Raw genomic sequence first — 16,127 nt, forward strand, 5'->3', positions numbered from 1 at the left:
AGGGCAGTGAGGTCAAGTCTGCCCTGTCTTTGCAGCTCCCACTTAGGGAAGATAGAGACATACTAAGGACTGTCTCCCTTTTATTGTTAAAAAGCTGCCCCTTTTCCTCAGTGACCTACATCACTGCACAGTAATGCTAATGATAATAATAAAACTAGCAAAATCTGTTGCATATTTTCCTTAGGCCAAGCACATGACATGCATAATTGCATACAATCAACCCTCTAATTCCTATTTTAAAGATGGGAAAACTGAGGTTTATGGAGTTAAATAAATGCCCCCAAATTACAGTTATTGGAAACTTAATGTGAGCTCAGACAATCTGAGTCGACACTTAACCACCATGGTACTATCTCAATACAAAAGTTCCTTCCAAAGTATGGTTATTGCTGACCTGATGATATAGCAGGCACAGCCTCAAGAGGGGCTCCTGGTCTTAGTGTGGGAGGCCCACGCTGTTCATTTGGGACCTAATCACACACCAGGGCATTTCTAGGTTGCTGTCACACTTTGGCACTCTTTGGCATAGTCATTGCCTCAGGGCATTGCCAGCCCAAGTCCTCATCTTCTGGGACTGTCTCACTTTCCCCCACTGAGTAGAAATGTAGCAACGTGCAATGTTTTTCCAGCAGCAAGAGGACTTCCCCTGAAGGGTGAGGAGAAGGTATGGAGGCATCAGTATCACCTGGATTCAAGAAGAGCACCTACAATAATAAATTATAAAAGACAGATTGAGGGTCTGGAAATAGCAGCATCCAAAGTATAAAGATCTGGCAGTTAAGTAAATAAAAGTCTGGAATTAAATTCTTTCCCCACTGCTGATTAGCTGGGTGACTTCAGAGAGTTACTTAAATTCTCTATGCTTCAGTTTCTTCATCAGCAGGGAAATGCTGTATAAGGTTGTGAGGACTGAAAGAAATAATGTTTATAAAGCAATCAGCCAAGTGATGAACATAGAGTATAAATTCTATCAGTGTCCATTCTTTTCTTTCTCATTGTTAAAAAGGTACATGGGTGTAAAGGCAGCTCTCATTAGGCTAGAAGGCCTTGGCTGATGTTGGTTGCATTTCATTGTTTTAAGAAACTTCTTGTTCCTAGGGATGTCTCTGCTTGGCAGTGTTCCCTGTGGTCCCTAGGAGGGAGCTGAGTCCATATGCTGCCAGTGGGCAGAAGTCAGACCCCTTTTAAGGGGACAGTGGGATCATTCAGCACTGAGGACTGGGACAGCACCTGCTCCATGGTCTCTTTTATTCCAATGGGGGGGAGGGGCGTACAGCTTCTGGCCATGGTGCTGAAAGACATTATTCTCGATTTCCTGCCTACTGTCCCTTCTCTCCACTTCCTTCAGTCCCAGGATGGCTCATAGTCTTGTCGGCAGACTGGACCTGGCCCCTGGTAGTCCCCATAGGTGGTAAGCTTCACAGCTCTTCCCTGGAGGCATTTGCCCAGCTCAGGAAGATGCTGAATCCGGTGGAAATTAGGATACAGGCTATTTCCAACAGTTTCCTTTTTTTTTTTAAAGTTCACATCAGACGAGTAACGTGCCAATGTCGTAACAAGGACAAGGATTGAGGGAGGTGCATCTCACACATGTGCATGAAAACCCAATCATCATGCTTCCCAACACTTTCTGATTCAGCCTTCATCCTAATGACCAGCTCTCTGCCCAGAAATGAAATAAGAATGACAGTGCTGGTAACTAGCATTTGCTGAGCCACTACTACTTTACCTGTGTTATTAAATTAGGTAATGACATCTTATAAGCAACCTGGGCCTGATACACACTAAGCCCTCAATAGCTTTGCTTTTGCTATTATTATTTTCATTTAAGCATCTCAAAACTCTGATGAGCAGATATTGCCATCCTCATTTTCCAGATGAAGAATCTGACACTTATTGTCAATAAGTAGTACATACTGAGGCCACTCAACCAGAACACAGCAGACGCAAAATTAGACCCCAGGTCATTTGGTCCTAAAGCTATTTTCAAAACGTTGCTCTACATCTTAAGATGCCCCTGGCCACATGGACACAGGTCAGTGTGACAACTTGATCCATTCCATTTCTTCTGGGCTCAATCCAGTGGTGCATGGGAGTTGGTACATATGAGCTTGCAAGAGCCGACTGTCTGTATGTCTTCTCAACTCTGTGTTCAGTAACACCACATGGGTAGCATGAGATTAGCCGTGGCGTGAAAATTTGCACCACATAACTAGTAAACACAACAAATCAGGGCTTTTTAAAATTTTTAGAGATGTGGTTCACCAGTAGTCCACTGGCCCAGTGTGTTAGGATAAGACACGGGCAATGTCAAGCACCATCCTTTATGCCTGTGGTTTTTCATCTGTGGTTTTCTGACTACATACATACTATGAATGGAAAATAGGAATTAACATGCCTGGTGTATTAATTATCCATTGCTACATAACAAATTACCCTGGGCTGGTCTGAAGGTAGAGAGTTATCCCAATTGATGGTTCACAGTCAGGTGCAGATCCAGCTCCTTCTCTACTCTTTTCCTCTTTCTCACTATTGCACTTGGCTAGTCAAAGAAAAGCCAGCAAAATGAATTTAAAAAAAAAAGGAAAAAACAAATTACCCTGAAATTTAGTGCCTTAAAACAACAATAAATATATATTGTCCCTCATAGGTTTTTAAGGCCAGGAATTTGGGAAAGACTTAGCTGAGTGGTTCTGGCTTAGAGTCTTGTGAAACCACAGCAAGTTACCAGCTGGACCTCCAGTTATCTGAGCAAGGTTGTCTCATTCACGTGGTAGGCAAACTCAGGCTGGCTGCTGTGAGGGGGGCACAGGTCCTATTCACATGGACTTCACTATGGGGCTGCTCGAGTGTTTTCGTGACGTGGCAGCAGCCTTCCTCCAGGGTGAGTAATCCAAGAGAGCAAGGCAAAATCTGAAATGTCTTTTATGACCTTGCCTTTTAACTCAAATTCTGCCATTTCCACGAGGGCGTGAATAGCAGCAGGTGGGGATCGTGGGAGGGATCGTAAAGGCTGCTACCACAGTTGTACAGAGAAATTGTGATTTGTTTATCTTTCAGGGCTGGTAGCAAATTGTTTTCTCCTAAATCCCACGGCCACCTGCCTGATATCTGTAGCAAACAGTGTATTCTAAGCAACAAAGAAGGATCACTGTTGGGTAAGCAAACAAATGATAGTGTCTGCCCCAGCATTACACACTCCCCAGACAAGAAACTCTCCTTGTGTTCACCATACAATTAGCTCTACATGTTTTCTCCCAGCTTATTAGCCAGAATAAATTGCTCTTGTATCTGTTATGCTTGGTTTGCACAAGCCAACTTTGTGTCTCTCCGAATAGACACCCTTTACATGGGGTGGGGCTGAAACCAAGAATTGATCCCCCAGGCAGTGAGTGAGGGGAGAAAAACAAGGCTGATGTGGAAAATACAGTTAGTTTCTTTGGCTCTGAGGAGACAAAGGTAGATAATGCCTCTATCCCATCTGGCCTGATCACAGGTGCATAATCCTGAAGCTGCTACTTGCTGGGTTAATATCCAGGTTGAAGGAGAATGTTGTGTGACTTCTCCCAAGGCAGTTGTTTTTGGAAGTATATGAAACATAGTCATAGCAGTGTACAAAGAAGGAAAGAGAGGGAAAAGCAGTTTTTATAACAAAGTATTTATGATTATTAACATTTGGTTCCTTTATAATATAAATGGCACAAATGAGTTCAAGGAAGGAAGATGTTTTTGCCTTGACATAACAGACTGTGATTTTCACTCAAAAACCTTAAGATGAAGAATGCAAAACAGTAAGTAGTTAATACATCTTCACTTTGTAAAAAGGTTTGGATGAAGCAGACACTAGAAACTCCCCTCTTCATTCCCTCCTAATTGAAAGCTTAAATCCAAGAGTTCTAAAATAGAAAATATATTTTCCTCCTAACTGAGATGGCTGGATTTGGACCGAATGGTTTGAATGTAGCTTTCCTTACTAATTAGACCAATTGTGCCATCCACCTACATTGTGTGCTCTGTGTAGAAAATCACACCAAGCCCAAGGCAGGCCAGACTCAATTGAGCCACCTGTGATGGGCTCACTAGACTGGAAGATTAAGGAACTACTTAGCCAGTGTATCTGGACTTCAGCAAGGCACACGATGAAAACCTTATTGCCATGAGGACAAAAGTAAAGGATGGAGGCTGGATGGCAGTAGTGTACAGAGAGTCATAACTGGGTGTTTTAAGAGGGTTCCAAATGACAATCTCCATTGACCTGAAGTGAGTTTCCCTTCCTTCCTCCAAGAAGCTGTTAAGTATGTTCTTCTCAAAATTCCCACCTGTAGTAGTCGGGGTTCAATGAGAGAAGCAAGACACTAGAATATTATATATATTAGTGATTTATTAGTAGGAGTTGACCTTGGGGAGGCTGGTAAGGTATTTAATGTACTTAGAAGCTAGTTAAATAGTCTCTATAGGGCTGTCATCTTTATATCTGATACTGAAGCATGAAGTCCGCAGGGCAGGCTGGGAAGGGAAGGGGAGGAAGGGAAGTGAAGGGAAGGGAAGGGAAGGGAAGGGAAGGGAGGGGAGGGGAGGGGAGGGGAGGGAAGGGAAGGGAAGGGAAGGGATGGGATGGGAGGGGAGGGGAGGGAAGGGAAGGGAAGGGAAGGGGAAGGAAGAGGAGAGGGATGTAAAGTGGGAGTGAACAGGACAAGCTGGGGCCCACAAGCATCAGTTGGAGTGCATGCAGAAGGACTGGAACCCATGTTAGCCTTGTATTACCTCCCATTTGGAACATATGATGTCTTGTAAGAAAAGCCGGCGCCCTTCTTCACAGAACCAAACCCACACCTTGCCCATTAGTAGGAGAAGCTGAAGCAGGATTCAGGACAGGATGGAGCAGTGGCAGGCCTGGCTGTGTCCCATGCCACCAAGGTGATCCGGCAGATAAGCGATAAGGTGCATGAACTGTTGGGTGCCCCTGCACAGACCTTTCAAGTGCCAGAAAAATATGGCTACTGGTTTCACCTCTGCCCTCCAAATGCCTTGCAAATTGTCTCTTGTGGCCAAGCCCAAATGGAAATAAACAGGGAAGAGATTCTGGGAAACCTGCCTCCACCTGGCTGAGTTGACATGTTACAAAGACACCACACCATATCACAGATGGGGTAGGTTCTGGATGGCCAGTCCTGTTCTGCACCCTATCGACTGTCCATAAATCTGATGACTTCAGCATCCAGTGTCCAGGACTCTTATTTCCTTGACATATTTAATGCCAGTGAACTTCTTATCCACTCTACCTCATCCATGGGTCTCACAGTCATCCTTGACCTTGGCTCCCCTCTAAGCTGGTCCTTCCGCATAGTCTGAAGAAAATGTCCTTCTCTCTGGCTGCCCTTCACCCCGCTTGCATTCTCGTTCTGGGACCTCACTGGGGTTTCTAGTCTGTTGGTTCCTTTGTTTTCATCCAAAGCATCACCTTTTTTCTTCATTATCCTTATTATTCAGATTAGATTCTCTAAACCATCACTTTCATGGCCTTAAATCTCCTTATCTTTCTGTCTTTTTCTCACGGTCATCAGCAAAACCCCAACACTAGATGAACCCGTATAGCTTCCCACTCAGGGCCTTCCTGAGCAGCCAAGAGCTGCTAGAGCAAGAAAAACAACAGGACTGTAGTCAGGGACCACAAACGGGCCATCACTACTGCCCCAACCTCCTCCTAATACATTCTTCAGTCAACATGTATATACAATTAAATCTATAATTTTATTAATTTATATAGATACAGTATAGATTCCCATGCAGTTATAAGAATTAGTACAGAGATCCTGAGTACACTTTGCCGGTTTCCTCCAATGGTAGTATTTTGCAGAATTAGCATGATATCACAACAAGGATATTGACATTGATGTAATTCACCAATCTTACTCAGATTTCCATTTTATTTGTCCTTATTTGTGTGTGTGTGTTAAGTTCCATACAATTTGATCACCTGTGTACTCTCCATCGTAGTCACGATAGTAAACAGTTCCACCAACACAGGATCCCTTATGTGCCCTTTTATAATCATACCCACCTTCCTCCCACCCCTACCCCATCCCTAACTCCAGAAAACCCCTAATCTGTCTTCCATTTCTAAAATTTTGTCATTTCAAAACTGTCATATAAATAGAATCATTCAATATGTAACCGTTTGTGACAGGGTTTTTGTCACTCAGCATAATTCTCTGGAAATTCATCCAGGTTGTTGCACATATCAATAGTTCACTCTTTTTGATTACTGAGTAGTACTCCATCTATATATAAACACACCACTGTTTGTTTAACCATCACCCTTTGAAGGGCAGTTGTGTTGATTCCAATGTAGGACTATTACCATAAAAGCTGCTATCAACATTTGTGTAGAGGTTTTTTGCATGAACAAAAGTCTTCATTTCTCTGGGATAAATGTCCAGGAAGTTGCATGTTCAGTTTTTAAAGAAATTACCAAGCTGTCTTTCAGAGTGGCTGTACCATTTTATATTCCCACCAGCAACGTATCAGTGATGAAGCTTCTCCACATCCTCACCTGCATTTTGTGTTTTCTCTATTTTTAGTTTTAGTCATTTTTGATAGCTGTGTGAGGCTATCTTGTTGTGGTTTTAAAGTCCGTTTTCTTCTTGGTCAGTGAGGTTGAACATCTTTTCATGTGCTTGCCATCTGTACAACCTCTTCAGTAAAATGTCTCTTCAGATATTTGCCCAGTTTCTAGCTGCATGTTTTTTAACTGTTGAGTTTTGAGGTTCTTTATATATTCTAGATACTAGCATTTTGTCAGATATGTATTTAATAGTATACAAATATTTTCTCCCATTCGGGTGCTTGTCTTTTTATCCTCATAGCCAGGTCTTTTGCAGAACAAAAGTTTTTAATTTGATGAAGAGCCATTCATCAGGTCTTCCTTTTTGTGAATCATCCTTTTGACATCCAGTCTAAGAACACTTTGCCAGATCCTATATCCTATAGATTTTCTCCTAAATTTTTTTTGAAAAGTTATATAGTTTTACATTTATATTTATATCCATGATCTATTTTGAGTTAACTTTTGTATAAGACGTGAGACTTAAGTCAAGGTTCACTTTTCTTTGCTTTATTCATTCATTTATTTATTTATGTCTATATGTGTCCAATTGTGTCATTTGCTGAAAAGGTTATCCTTCCTCCATTGAATTGCTTCTGCACCTTTGCCAAAAATTAGTTGGGCATTTTGTTATGGGTTTACTTTTGGGTTCCGTGCGCTGTTCCACTGATCTATGTGACTGTCTGGCCAATACTATAAAGTCTTGATTGCTATAGCTCTATAAGTCTTGAAATCAGGTAAACAGATTCCTCCTTCTTTATTTTTCTTGTTCAAAAATTTTAAGGTATGCTATCACCTTTGCCTTTCTCTATAAATTTTAGAATAATCTATAGATACAAAAATTTTGCTAGGATTTAATAGTAATTGCTTTATACCTGTATATCAATTTGAGGAGAATGGACATCTTTACTGTGTTGAGTATTCCAATTTATGAACATAATGTGTCTCTCTATTTATTTAGATCTTTGATTTCTTTTATCAGTATTGCATGGTTTTCAGCATATAAGTCCTGTTGTATGTTATTTTAGATTTGTACCTAGGTATTTAATTTTCTTAGAGCAATTGTAAATAGTATTGTATTTTTAATTCTAGTTTCTACATGTTAGTTGCTAGTATACAGAAAGATGATTACTTTTTATGTTTATCCTGTATCTTGCATTGATGATGAATTAGTTCTAGGAGCTAGATTTGTATGCAAGATCCTTAGGATTTTCTATGTAGACAATCATTTCATCTGCAAATAAAGGCAGTTTTATTGATTCCTTTCCGATCTGTATGCCATTTATTTCTGTTCGTTGCCTTAGTTGCACTGGCTAGAACTTCCAGCACAATATTGAATAAGATTGGCAAGAGAGAACATTCTGCTTTGCTCCTGATCTCAGGGGAAAACATTCGGTTTTTTACCATTAAATACAATGTTAGCTTTAAATTTTTGTAGATGCTCTTTATCAAGTTAAGGAAATTTCCCTCTATTTCTATATTTCTGAAAGCTTTCATTATAAATTGGTGCTGAATTTTGCCAAATGCTATTTTTACCTCTAATGACATGATCATGTGATTTTTATTCTTTAATATGTTAGTATGGTGCATTGCACTAATTGATTTTCCCATATTGAATCAGCCTTGTATGCCTGGGAATAAATCCTACTTGATAATGGTATAATTCTTTTTATATATTGCAGATTTCTTTTCTTTTCTTTTCTTTTTTTGAGAGGGAGTCTCGCTCTGTCACTCAGGCTAAAGTGCCGTGGCATCAGCCTAGCTCACAGCAGCCTCAAACTCCGGGGCTCAAGGGATCCTCCTGCCTCAGCCTCCCGAGTAGCTGGAACTACAGGTGCACACCACCACACCTGGCTAATTTCTCTATTTTTAGTAGAGACGGAGTCTCGCTCTTGTTCAGGCTGGATATATTATTGATTTCTATTTGATAATATTCTTTGAAGGGTTCTTGTATCTGTATTCATGAGGGATATTAGTCTATAGTTTTATTTTCTTGTCATGTTTGGTTTGGTATCGGGGCAACTTAATAAAATGAATAAGAAATGTTTCCTCAACCCAAATGCCCATCAATTTATGAATGGATTAGTAAAATGTGGTATATGTATACCGTGGAGTATTACTCAGCTATAAGAAATAACGGTGATATGGAATCCCTTTTGTTTTCCTGGAGAGAGTTGGAACCCATTCTATTAAGTGAAGTATCTCAAGAATGGAAAAATAAGCACCACATGTACTCACCAGCACATTGGTTTCCCTGATCATCACCTAAGTGCACGTTTGGGAATAACACCAACTGGGTTTCGGACTGAGGTGAGGGGTAGGGGGGAGGGGATGGGTGTTTTGCGCACTGTCTGGGGAATGGACATGCTTGAAGCTCTGACTCAGGGAGATGGGCGGGACATGGGCAATACATATAACCTGAACTTTTGTACCCCCATAATAAGCTGAAATTTAAAAAAAGGAAAAAAAATAAAAAACTAAAGCATCCTAGTGGATGTAAAAAAAAAAAAAAAAGAAGTGTTTCCTTCTCTTCTGTTTTCTAGAAGAGATAGTGCAGAATGTGTGTTAATTCTTCTTTAAACATTTGATAGAATTCTCCAGTGAAATCATCTGAGGTCTGGAGATTTCTTTTTTAGGAGGAAATTATAAATTCAATTTACTTAATAGTTGTAGGTCTATTTAAATCCTCTATTTCATATTGGGTGAGTTATGGTAGTTTGTACTTTTTGAAGAATTCATCCATTTCATCTAAGCTGTGAAATTTATGTGTGTAGGCTTGTTTGTAGTTTATCTATGTTATTCTTTTGCTGTTTGCAGGATCTGTAGAGATATCTCAGTTTCATTCTGATATTGGTAATTTGTGTCTTCTCTCTTTTATTCTTTGTTATTCTTACAATAGTTTTGTCAATTTTATCTACCTTTTCAAAAAAAAAACTCTTTTATTGATTTTCTGTATTTTTTTGTTTTCAATTTCATGGATTTTTGCTTTTATCTTTATTTTTTCCTTTTTTTCCTGTCTGCTTTGGGTTTATTTTGCTCTTCTTTTGCAGAGCCTAGAGATGTGGGAGCTTAGATAATTGAGTTTCAGCCTTTCCTCTTTTCTTTTTCTTTCTTTCTTTTTAATGGTGGGGTTGCGCACGCTCACATACACCCACACCACAGCACCTGCTCCCTCCTTGTTTCTAATGAATAACTTTAGTATGATCAGTTTCTCTCCCAGTGCTGCTTTAGCTGTGTCTCATGAATTTTCATACATTTTTATTTTAATTCAATTAAATGCATTTTAAAAATTTCTCTTTCACTCATGAATCATTTAGAAGTATTTTGTTTGGTTTCCAAGTGTTTGGAGATTTTCCTGTTATCTTTTTGTTATTGATTTCTAGTTTGATTTCATTGTGATTAGAGAACACACTGTATGCTGCTTTAGTTATTTTAAACTTGTTAAGGCTTGTTTTATGGCTCAAGGTACAATCTATCTCGGTATATGCTCTGTGGGCACTTGGAAAGAATATGTATTCTGCTTTTGGCAGATGGGATGTTAAGATAGGTTGATTAGATACAGTTGGTTGCTGGTGTTGTTGAGTTCTTCTACTTTCTGGATGGTTTTTTGTCTAGTTGTTCTCACAATTATGGAGAAGAAGGTGGTGAAGTTTCCAACTACAGTTGTGTATTTGTTTAGTTCTCTTTTCAGTTCTATCAGTTTTTGCTTCACACATTTTATAGCTCCTGTGCTTGGTACGTACACATTGAGGATTACTGTGTTTTCCTGGAGAATTTATACCTTTATCATTATATAAGTTTCTTCTGTTTCCGGCAGTTTTCCTTGCTGTGAAGTCTCATTTATTCAACATTAACGTAGCTGCTTCTGATCTCCTGTGTTTAGTGTTTGCTCTGTCCCCTCTGTGTGGAGCCGAAGCACCGAGCTTTCTATTTTGGTTATTGGATTTTCAGTTCTCAAATTTCCATTTGCTTTTTCTTTATGTCATTTATTTTTTGACAAGTTTTTCTAACTCTTTTCATTTGTTTTAAGCATGTTCAAAATTGCTTGTTAAAATATATTTATCATGGCTGCTTTAAAGTCTTTGTCAGATAATCCTAACCTCTTGCTTGTCCTGGGTGTTGGCATCTATTAATTGTCTTTTTTATTCAGTTACAGATCTTCCTGGTTCTTTGTATGATGAGCGATTTTTCAATTGAAACCTTAACATTTTCATATAATATGAGTCTGTGGATCTTATTTAAATCTTCTGTTTTAGCTGGCAGTCGTCGGCACTGCTCTGGCAAGGGAAGGAGGTCACTTCCTTGTTACTTCCAGGTGGAGGCAGAAGTCCAGATTCTCTACCTGGCCCCTGTTGACATCTGAGGCTGGCAGAGGGCCTGTCATTACTGCCAGGTAGAAGTAGAAGTCCAGTCTCTGCATGTGGTCTCCATTGACAATCTGGGACAGGCTCAATTACTGGTTGTTGAGGATGAAAGTCTCAGGTCCCTGCTTGAACTTGCCTGATACCATCTCAGCCGGGACTTAGGGTGCCTTGTTACAGCCTGGCAAGAGCAGAGGTCTAGGCTCCCCATTCAGTCCTGGCTGGATGGTGGGCGTGGGGGCAACAGTCTTTCCCATGGCATTTGGCTGGTGTCAGGGAGAGTTATTGCCTAAAAGTTTTCTGTCTTGCTAGGCTGCTCCTTTCCTGTCCATTTGGAGAAAAACATTAGGCTTTTATTGAGGCTACATTTCTTTTTTTGTCTGCACTGATTGTTTTGACTGAGGCACTGGCTTCTTCAGTTTCCAATATGGAATATATGAGGCAAAAAGAAAACCTGGGACCTCACCACTGTGTCATTCCTCTGTCCTGAGGTCTCCAGGAAGTCTTCCTTCTCTCTACTTTTTAGTTTGCTATGTTTGGTTTAAATATAAAATGTCTGGGCTTTTTAGTTGCACTTAGCAGGAAAAACAGGGAAAAGCACATCTATTCCATTTTCCTGGAAGCAGCTCTCTTGAGTGGTTTTAATTTGCATTTCCCTGACGCCTGATGATGTTGAACGTCTTTTCATGTGCTTACGTTCCATCTGTATCCTCTTCAGTAAAATTCAACTATTATTTGAAACTTTCATTCTTCTCAACCTTCTGACCATCTTACTTCCTCCCTTGCTAACAGTAGATTTTCTTCTTCTCAAAGAAAATTGAAATCATCAAATGGGAATTTCCTCACATTTCTGCCACAAATCCCACAAATGAATTCAAGCCTACCTTCTCCTTCTCCACTCCTTCTCTCCTCCTGCAGGGGGTCAGATCTGAACCCCTCCTCTCTCAGGACCCTATATCATTAATTATTGCCTTTCTTCCTCGTGTATTCAATTGCTCCTTCTCAGAGATCTTTCCCATTAACAGTGAAACTTGCTCAAGGTTCGCTTTGTTAAACAAAAGCACACAGAAATCCCCCCTCCTTTCTATCACTTTATTTCTCTCCCATCTCACAGTCAAAATTCCTAAAACATCACCTTTGCTTCCAGTCTGGCTCCTAGTCTCTTCCCTTCACTGAAATAGCTCTTGCTCAGGTTAGCAGTGACCGACCAGTCCCTAAATCCAGGGGGAATTTTTCCATTCTTACCTCACTCGACCATTCTTTCCTTCTCGAAATACCCTCTTCCCTGTACTTGTGAACACCCCCACTTCTGGTTTTCCTCCCACTACTCTGGATAACTCCTTCTCTGTCTCCTTTGCCGACTCTTCCTCCCTGTCCGGTCATTAAGGATGTTGGAGTTCCTCAAGGCTCAGTCCAGACTCCCTTCTCTCCTCCGTCTATAACTTCCCCCTGGGAAATCTCATTAGCACCAAAGCTTCAGCTGTCAACTCTACAGCCAAGACTTGCATATTCACATCCCTATCCAGACTTCTCTGAGCTCCAAACTCTTATTCAATCACCTTCTCTAACTCTCCACTTGGCTGTCACAAAGACACATCAACCACAACCATCTCAGACCCCTGTCTTCCCCAAGTCACCTCCCAGTGCTCTTTTCCTCATTCCCACCGCCGCGACCACCGTCTTTCACCTGGATGTCGCTGGTCTCCCTGCATCCACTCTGCTTACCAAAGACTGTTCTTTGTGCCAGCATGCCAGAACATTAGTTGGATTATATCAGCCTCTGCTTAAACCCCTTTGAAGCTTTCCAATTGTCCTTAGCATCAAGCCCCAAATCCTCAACCTGGCCTCTAAGTGTTTATGTGGTCTGGGCCCTGCCTCCTGTCTAGTCCCGGCTCATACCGCTCCTCCCTTTCATTTATTATGTAAGCCCCAGTGGCCTTCAGTCAGTGCCTTCACCCTTATCTCGAAAACATCCCAGCTAAACGGGTATGATTTTCTGCGACCCCAGCAGTACCAAGGTCCATCAAGCCAGAGGGGAGGCACTTCCTGTTCTCAAGATGAGCACTCCCGACTCCAGGACCTCCAATTAAGACTCCACTCCCCCCAGCACTTCCTGTTTGCAAATCTGTCCCTCTGTCCCTTTTCCACAGTGTCCCTTGAATGCTTCTACCACTGCCTATCTGTTGTTTCTGTCCTTTGTCTCCTACTTAGAGCAATACACAACCTGATAGATGCTGGCATTGGGTCATGGCTTCCTTATCAGCATTGCTTCTAGGGCACAATCATGCTGAAGCACAGTGCTTGGTAAAACATGCTACAAGTCACAGGATACTGCCCCTTACACCTGACATTCAGCCCTGGGCACCGATCTTCCTACATCCCCACGGGCAGCTTCTTTCCCACCCAGCTCCAACCTTGAGCATGGGGAAGATGTGGGCATTTTCGTGCAAGATTTCCACTAAAAATTGATTGTAAAACAACTATGAAAAAAATGTATTTAGGTGTAGAAGAAGCGTCTAGTGAAGAATAGGTGGACAGATGGGCCTTGGAGGATTTTGTGACTATCATATAAAACCTGCACAGGGGAGAGGAAGGCACTGGCAAGGAATATCAGGGTGTGAGGTGGGACCTTCCTGCTCTGCTGATGCATTACTTTGGAAGAGGATCTCAAGGCCACTTTGTTTCAGAGCCTCGAGAGCTGGGGAGAGGAGAACTACTATCACCTCCTCAGGGAGACCTTTCTCGATCCCCTCCTGTTACTTTTAAATTGTACCTCCCTGAGTTCCCATTGCACTTTCAATTAATTATTAATAATTTATTGAGATATTTTCATACATGCAGAATTCACCGTTTCAAAATGTACCATTCAATGGTTTTTAGTATATTCACAAAGTTGTGCAATCATTACAACTACTTAATTCCAGAACATTTTTAATATCCCCAAAAGAAGCCTGATACCCACTAGCAGTCACCTCCCAGTCCCCTCTTCCCCTTAACCCCTACTCTGCTTTCTGTCTGTCTGGATTTTCCTATTCTAAACACTTCATATACAGGAAATCACACATGTGATCTTTTCTGTCTGGCTTCTTAGCATAATGTTTCAAGATTCCATATGGTAGCATATAACAGCACTTCCTTCCTTTTTATGGATGAATAATATTTCATTGTATGAATAAACTATATTTTGTTTATCCATTCATCAATTGATTAACATTTGTGTTGTTATATTTTTTTCTATTACAAATAATGTTGCTATGAACATTGATGTGCAAGATTTTGTGTAGAAATATGTTTTCAATTCTCTTGAGAACATACCTAGGAGTGTAATTGCTGGACACGTGATAACTAAATCTTTAATTTTTGGAGGAACTTCCAAATTGCTTTCCAAAGTGCTACACCATTTAACCTTCCCGCTAGCAATGTATGAGGGTTCCAATATCTTCACATCCTTGCCGTTACTTGTTATTATTGATATTTTTGATTCCAGCCATCCTAGTGGCTTTGATTTGCATTTCACTAATAACTAGTGATGTCAAACATTTTTCATGGGCTTATTGGCCACTTGTGTAACGTTTCTGAAGAAATGTCTACACAAATTCTTTGACTATTTCTAAAAATTGGGTTATTTGTTCTTTTACTATTGAATTATGAGAGTTTTAAAATATATTCTGGATGCTCATGATTTATGAGATATATGATTTGCAAATGTTTCTCCCAGTCTCTGAGTTGTCTTTTCACTTTATTATGTGTTCTTTGAAGCAGAAATGTTCTCAATTTTGAAAAAGTTCAATTTAACCATTTTTGTTGTTGTTGCTTGCACTTTTGTTGTTTTAAGAAACCACTGCCTAATCCAAAGTCATAAGGATTTATGCCTATGGTTTCTTCTAGAGAGAGTTCTATAGATTTAGTTCTTACATTTAGGTCTACAGCCAATTTCAAGCTAATTTTCATATATAAAGTAGAGGCCTAGCTTTATTCTTTTGCATATGGATATCCAGCTGCCCCAATATCATCTGTTGAAGAGAATGTTCTTCCCCTATTGAATTGTCTTGGCATACTTATAGAAAATCATTTGGTCATAATTGTAGGAGCTTATTTCTATACTCTCAATTCCATTTATTGATTTATATGCATATCTTTATGCCAGTAGCACACTGTTTCAATTACTATAGCTTTGTAGGAGAAGTTTGAGTCACTCAACTTTGTTCTTTTTCAAGATCATTTTGGTTATTCTGTATCCTTTGCATTTCCACATAAATTATAGAATCAAATAGTCAATTTCTGCAAAAAATCCAGCTGGGATTTTGACAGGGATTGCATTGAATCTGTAGATCAATTCGGGGTCAGTTTAACAATATTAAGTTGTCCAATCAATGATCATGAGATGTCTTTCCTTTTTTTTTTTTTTTGAGACAAAGTCTCACTCTGTTGCCCGGGATAGAGTGCCGTGGTATCACCGTACCTCACAGCAACCTCAAACACCCGGCTCAAGCAATCCTTCTGTCTCATTCTCCCGAGTAGCTGGGACTACAGGCATGCACCACCACACCCAGCTAATTTTTTCCATATATACTTTTAATTGTCTAGATAATTTCTTTCTGTTTTTAGTAGAGACAGGGTCTCATTCTTGCTCAGGCTGGTCTTGAACTCCTGACCTCAAGCGATCCTCCCGTCTTGGCCTCCCAGAGTGCTAGGATTACAGGCCTGAGCCACCGTGCCCAGTCCATGTCTTTTCCTTTAGTTGGGTCTTTAATTTCTTTCAACAAGGTTTTCTAGTTTTCAGTATATAAATCTTGGACTTATTTTGATAAATTTATTTCTAGTTAAAAAATTTTTTGATGATATTATAAATGAAATTGTTTTCTTAATTTCATTTTCAGACTACTCATTGTTAATGTACAGAAATACAATTGTTATTCATAGTTTGATCTTTTATGCTAAAAACTTCCTGTTTGCTTAATACCTCTAATAGTTTTTTTGTGGACTCCCTAGGATTTTTTTATATATAAGATTAGGTCATCTACAAATAGAGAGTTTTACTTTTCCCTTTTTAATCTTTTTCCTGCCTAATTTCCCTCCTGTGCAATGTTTAGAAAAGTGACAAGAGTGGATATCCTTGTCTTGTTCCTGATCTTAGATGGAAAACTTCCAACCTTTCACCA

At 40.1% G+C, this 16,127-nt stretch overlaps 1 non-coding gene across 1 annotated transcript; it reads right to left on the reverse strand.

Moving 5' to 3' along the window:
• Window positions 1-1,526: 1,526 nt before the first annotated feature.
• LOC123650526 lies at window positions 1,527-1,635 on the reverse strand. Its single transcript, XR_006739391.1, has one exon. It is a non-coding gene; the product is annotated as a small nucleolar RNA U13 (small nucleolar RNA).
• Between the last annotated feature and the right edge of the window lie 14,492 nt (window positions 1,636-16,127).

Source organism: Lemur catta, chromosome 14 (genome assembly GCF_020740605.2).
Source record: "Lemur catta isolate mLemCat1 chromosome 14, mLemCat1.pri, whole genome shotgun sequence".
In the NCBI taxonomy this organism is placed as follows: domain Eukaryota; kingdom Metazoa; phylum Chordata; class Mammalia; order Primates; family Lemuridae; genus Lemur; species Lemur catta.